Here is a 6,657-nt window from a genome sequence, read left to right as displayed (position 1 = left end):
AAGGGTAAACTTCATTCTGAGCAAAGACCTGCCAGTTGCAATGATCACTTTCCCTGAGAGTAGTTCGGGCTGTGCCAAGTGACTTCACAGAGCTTCATCGCTCACAGAAAGAGCTCTTTTCAGTTTTTGTTCACAGCCCACCTTGCAGTCATATTCCAGTCCATGGGAGCGTGGCCAAGAGACAAACCTGAATAAGTAGCATACTCCTATGTTCAAAACCACCACTGCCCTCAAACAGTTCACAGTGTCGTTAGTGCACCAAACTGGGATTTCTACTTCTTTCTTCAGATGGCATTTTCTGTACCCTTCTCCGTACCCAAATCAAGCAATTCTGTGATGTAAAAAAAAAGAGTACTATCTCACTGTGATTAATTTTTGCCTGGATAACTTTTTTAATGGTTGAAAACTTTTATTAAATGTCGGAAAAGAAACTGGCTCTGCAGAGTGAGTTTGAGCCAAGGAGAAGTAGGGAAAGAAGTACATGCGACAGTGGGAAGGTGGGCAAGCACACCCGAGAGTGCACAGAGGCAAAAACTCAATGTGGACTGTCTTTGTATTGTGCACTCTTCCTGCTGACGTCAGGAATTGGACATCCTATCAAAAGCTTGCTCAAGTTCTTGCGAGAAGCCTATGCTCAGAACTTTGGGAACTGTTCTGTGCATGTGTCCCAGGATCCTGGCACACCTCCTTCCCCAGCCAATTTTAGCCATGCCCTACCTTCCTGTCTCATTTCCCCCTCTGACACACATATCCCCACAGTTCTTCCTGGAGTGCTGAGAGAATGGAAGTCTCTGTCTTCTGCTGGAAGGGGTAGGAGACCCTATACACTGGGGATTAGGTGCTCTCCAAGTACTTTGGAGAGTTGTGGCTCACTGGCTGGCTTGAAGAGAAAAATTGTTAGAAGACAATGAGAAGAAGGTATGGCGGCGCATGCCTGTAATTGCAGCACTTGAGAGAGAGACAGGAGGATCATTGTAAGTTCAAGGCCAGCACAGGCTACATAGTGAGTTCAAGGGCAACCTGAACTACATAGCGAGACCCTGTATCAACAAAAAGTCATAGAAAATGAGCAAAGAATTAGTGACCATTGAGCTGTCTGTTTGGTGGGAGAAATAAACTTTCCTGCTATGTTGGGAATATAGAGCCCAAATATGAGGAGCAGATATTTCCATGCTTCTTGTGAAGGACAAAGTACGGCAAGGAGAGAGTTTAGATAAATTATCAAGAGCCTGAGAGCCATACCCTTAGCAAGATACCCCACATAAAGGGAGGAAGTACTAATGGAAGCCTCAATACAGGTGCCCATTTAAGCTGTGGTGAATTAGGGTCATTACTGACTTTACTCATCTGTACCCAGAACAACGCTGGTATCCTGCTTTCTGAAGAGGAGCCTTGAGCTCACAGGGTTTCTCAGGAATAGTTTTCTTTTTAGTCCTCTGAAAATTCTAGTGACAATTTCCCATGTAGGATTTTTATAGCCTGTCACTGCATGCCTTGGGGAAGGACCAGAATGGTTCCTCCAAAACTATGACTGTGGCTAGGTTGTTAAGAGGCTGTAGGGCTGCCCTTCTTGCCTCCCTCTCAGCCTTTTGATTTCCCAAGGAGACTTTAGACATGTTTCTTTGGGATCCCATGCAACGAGTAACAGACCTGCTTGGGAAGCTAGACAACCTCTGAGAACTGTAGAATGTCATGCATGTGTTTTTACAGTTGATTGCTTATCACTCAGCAGCTCCTTCTTTGAAGATTGCTGCATGTGCGTGTAGTCCCGGAAAAGCATACTAGGAGTCTATAGACTTTGTGCCTTTTTTTTAATATCAGTGCGTGAGTAAGAGCTATGAGCTCTGTCTTTTGAGCAGAGGTCCCTTTATGCTATGTGGAAGTTGTTTAGCCTCAGTGACCTGTTTGTGCTGACAATGTATAGTCTGCCTTTTGATGTCCTTCTAGGACAAAGCTACTTCCAGCAGTGAACCACAACGCTGCAGGGCCTTGGAGGGCTAGGTCACTGGTGTCATGCCTGCTTCCATAGGTCTAAGAGATCGCTTCTTTACAATACTGACTAACTTCTGGGTGTTTAGGAATTTAAAAAGCAGGATTAAGAGTAGTGCAAGTATTTATAATAAACACAGGGGTATCTAAGAGCATGGCCTGATACTCAGCAAGCCATTTCCTTGTTAATCAAAAGTAACCTTTGGTCTCAAGAATCACTTTGATCTGACGGGGAGTCAGGATGACTAGTCTCTGTCCTAAAGTACGTCTCTGTCAGCAGAACTGTAGCTGATATTGCCTCCAGGCAGGATGGCTACCCAGCAGCCACTCCATCTAACTTTTTAAAAAATATGACACTGGGCAGAGTTCTTGTCTGAGTATTTGGGTTAAGACACCCAAATCAATTTCTCTCTTTTCTGATATGTAGAGGAAAGAGGGTGTTTTTAAATCAGGTATTTTATTATACCATGCAGCAGGATCCACCTGTTAGCTAATTAGGTCAGGGAGACCTGGCATAGTCCCAACAGGTAAAATCCACTTTGGTCTTGGTGCAATTTGATAGTTGCCCCCAATCATGCTAGTAAATCTCTTCCTACAAAAAGAATAGGACACTGTGAGACAATTAGAACCTCAGGTTGAAGCATCTGGCATTTCAAGTGACGTAGCACAGCAGGAGTAAAGAATCTCAAACCCCTCCACCCCAAATATGGCTATAGATCCAGAGGAAGGTTTTTCAGAGAAGTAGGTCAAAACAGAATGCATTGAATTGACTCACCCACAACATCCAGCATTACCCAGTATTCCTCAGAGTAAATGATAATGTCCAAGGCAGGGACATTGTAGGTTTCCTTGGGCCTCTGCAGAGCAGGAAATGAGGAGTTTGGCTGGGCTACCCCCTCTCTGGGAGCAGGGACAGTCCAACCTCTAGTGCCATGATTCAGACACACTGGCTGCCTCACACAACAGCAGAGCCAAGCCAGTGGCTTGATCCAGTCATATTCCCAATGTCAAGACGTCTTGCACTCAAATATCCCTAGGTTTCATGTATTTTTTTTTTATTTTATTTTTGAGGAGTACTGAGAATCAAATTCAGGACCTCTTGCTTGCCAGGCAGGCACTGTGGCTCTGAGCTATATCCCTGGCCCTATCCTTGGGTTTTCCCTAAGACAATTTGGGTGAACTTAAATCATTGCCAAATGCAACAGCTATAATTCTAGCTTTTCGCTTTTGAACTTCCACCAGATACTAATTGTTGAACATAAAAAAGACCACATCCAGAAACTGGGCCATAGGTGTCTGGCATCCCATGTGAAGTTTCTTCATTAAATAGATAGGAGAGATCCATTTCTCCCTAAGATACAGGCAGGGATCTGAGGGCAGTATTATCAAAGATATCTTTCTCTTCCTCAGGGGCCACTCTAAATACAAGTTTCTGGGCTTTTCTTGAGATAAGTGGTCTCAAATACCTGAAAATAAGGGATTCCACTCCATCTTTCATATTTTAACTAGACACAATTTAACTTAAAAAACTCATAATTTAAACTGCCATTCCATATCCATTTCTCACTATTTCTTAGTTTGTTTGAACCCAAATTGTACTGCAATTGTAGATAAGTTGTTCCTTTTTTTAAATTGGCAGGGTCAAACCTTTCCCACTGGTCAAGGATGCAGTCTAGTGGTAAAGTCAGTAGAACCTGCAGGGTATGGCTCATGAGGTTTCCCATAGCTCACCTTGGGGCCTTTAGAGAGAGTCTCTGGTCCTTAAAGTGGCATCCATGCAGAAGGAAGAGATCTGATTTGAGCCCACAATGCTTCCCTTGTGAGACTCAAGTATTTACTAAATAGATGTCTCTATCCAAAGCTAGAACAACTAGATCTCAGGTCCTTAAGATGGTGTCCCATGCAGAAGGAGGAGAACTGGTTTGAGCCCTCAAAGCATCCCTTGTGAAACTCAAGTATTAGCATAAAAAATCCCTACAGTGGGCTTTTTGTTTCCATATGTGTGCCCACTAACTCCTGAGGGACAGGGATATTAAACCACTTAATGGTTCTAACTAGCCCTTTAAAAGTCTTGTAAGATCAAGGTTGTGTCTCTCCCCACTGGACTCCCTTAGCCACATTGAGCCACTTGGTGGCTCTATTTCCAAGTTGAGCTACTTGGGCTACTTAAACATAGCCATGTTGGGCTACTTAAACATAGCCATTTTGAACAACTTAAACAAGCTGGAGACACTGGAGAAACAATATCACTGGCATTTATTCCAGAGTAAAAATTTTTATACTTTGTTTAAGGCAGTAGGGATAGAAAATACTTTTTTAAAAAAGAAAACAAACTTTAACAATTCTAAGAATGATGCAAAGTAGCTGGGGTTTAGCTTTTCTTGCTGTTCTTTTGTTCTGCTCAGGCTGTCGGGCATATGTTTGTAAATTATCTACCTTTTGTTAGAAGAAATAAGGAAGGGAAACAAACAGGGTGGAATCCACATGGCTGGTCCAAAATGATGTCCAGTCATGTGACAAGAAAGACAAGATGGCAGCCACTTATTTGATGAGACAAGATGGAGACCACAAAAAAGAAATGACCATCTAAGAGCTATTTTTCCCCAAAGAGTGAGAAAGCTGAGCAAAGTATTACAGAGAACAGAAACATGAGCTCAAAAAAGCATACTAAACTCCAGGTCACACCCATGGTACATGAATGATCTGTTCTACAACTGGGTTAATAACAGGCTCTCTGGCTGTTCTTTAATGAATTGTATTCACAATGAGTGACCAGAATTCTCAAAGAGAAGATGAGAGGACATAAACCCGAAGGAGGCCTATTGGCCTCCTACACGTGAAAGGAAAACACAGAGGCCATGAATTCTACTTTTTTCTCCAACATGGTGGCAAAAGCTGGAATCAAGCCCTAAGGGTCTATAAGGTAAGTTTCCTGAGTCCCCAAGCCTTGGTGAGAGAGACAAGGAAAGAAGAAAGAGAGAAAGAAGGAAAGAAGAGAAAGAAAAAAGAAAAGAAAAGAACTTTGTGACATTTTAGAGAGAAACAAAAAAATGTGCCCAGAGGTACCTACCTGGTCTCTGCAATGACTAGGTCAATTATGTTTCCAGGTTTTTACCAGATACTAGAGTCTTCTTCTGGAGGTAGTTTCTAGGTTATTTCTGTCTTGAGCAAAACAAGAACAAATAGTAGCAAAGTTTCATTGAAGATAGGAAAAGAAACAGGATCTGCAGAGCAAGTTTGGGCCAAGTCAAATTAGGAAAAGAAGTACACCCTACAACATGAGGGTGGGCCACCATGCAAGAGAAAAAACAGTGGCCTTGTATGATTAGTTTGATGTTAAGCAGCATGTTCCATAAAGGATGGGGTGTGGGAGAGAACAGGGGACCGTTCCTGTTGGGCATCACACTTGCCCAGCAAAGCTCAGAATGCAGTAAGAGATACAAAAATTAATCTCACACTAGTAGGATATACAACAGTATCTTAGTCCCACAGAAAATACATTATTGAGAATTAAAGAAAGTACTAATAGTGAAGAGTAATTATACATTGGAATTGCAGAATTCTGAGTGATTTTTGTTTGTTCTAGAAGTTGTCCCTTACTTTTCAAATTTCTTTAGGTGAAGATATCATGTCCATATTGTCAGTTAGACATAAAAATGAAATCTCAAATGAAAAATTGTCAGTACTGATGAGGTAAAATTCAATAACTGCAACTAATAGTCAATACTTCATGACTCACAGCCAAATGGTGCAACAAAGCTACCCAGTACTCCTCTGTTAGTTGATTTAGCATTACTATAATAAAATAGTGAAAGCAGGCTACTATATAAAGAAGTTCACTTTGGCTCACAGTTCTAGAAGCCAAAGTTCAAGGTATCCCATCTAAGCCTTCTCGCTGGGAGAGTCCTGAGGCAGAACAGGACATCATTTGGCAAGAAACTGAGAGTGCACACTATGTGTCTCTTCTAGTCTCTGTCTCTTGTTATCAAGCCACCACTATTCAATAATGGGGGACCCACCCTGAAGATCTTTTTCTGGCCCTAATGACCTCCCAGAAGTTTCACTTCTAAAAGTCACAGTCATATTAAATTTCTACCCATTTAATATCTCACAGTAGACATTAATTTTTAACACATAAACTTTGGGAGCCACACTCAAACCAGGGAAATTCTAAAATTATGAGATAACATAAATACGAAAGACATGGATTTCCAAGGATTTATTTACATACATCTTGAAACAACCAGGCTACTTCTCAGGTGATTTGAGGATTAGTCATTTAGGATGGATGTTTGAAGGAGAAACAAGATCCACTTTTTGCTAGAGACATAGCTCAGTGATAGAGTATGTGGTTAACATGCACAGGTCCCAGGGGTCCATTCCCAGCTACAAAAATTTAAGGGGGGAGGCGTTTCTGAAGAAGACTTGGGGATTTCAAAGTACCATTAAAATTTTAGGCACCACTGTTGATATCCTATTCCCCACCTTGGGTTAATATTTGGAAATAATTCAAATAGGAAGGAAACTGCCACATTGCACAGCCTGAATAAGCACCAGTATAACCATGTCCCCCCTCCATGAGTTGTTTCCAAGCTTAGCCTGCATTGTGAAGTACAATAAAAAATACAGGAGCATATAGTGATATATATATATATATATATATATATA

General features: G+C 41.6%; 1 pseudogene; it reads left to right on the top strand.

Annotated features, from left to right (window-relative positions):
* Window positions 1–416: 416 nt before the first annotated feature.
* LOC102003185 overlaps window positions 417–6,657 on the top strand; it is a 63,407-nt pseudogene continuing 57,166 nt past the window's right edge.

This window comes from Chinchilla lanigera, unplaced genomic scaffold (assembly GCF_000276665.1).
Source record: "Chinchilla lanigera isolate Chin_1 unplaced genomic scaffold, ChiLan1.0 scaffold00161, whole genome shotgun sequence".
Classification (NCBI taxonomy): Eukaryota; Metazoa; Chordata; class Mammalia; order Rodentia; family Chinchillidae; genus Chinchilla; species Chinchilla lanigera.
Note: the sequence above shows the minus strand (reverse complement) of the source record. Positions and strands in the feature narration are given on the sequence as shown.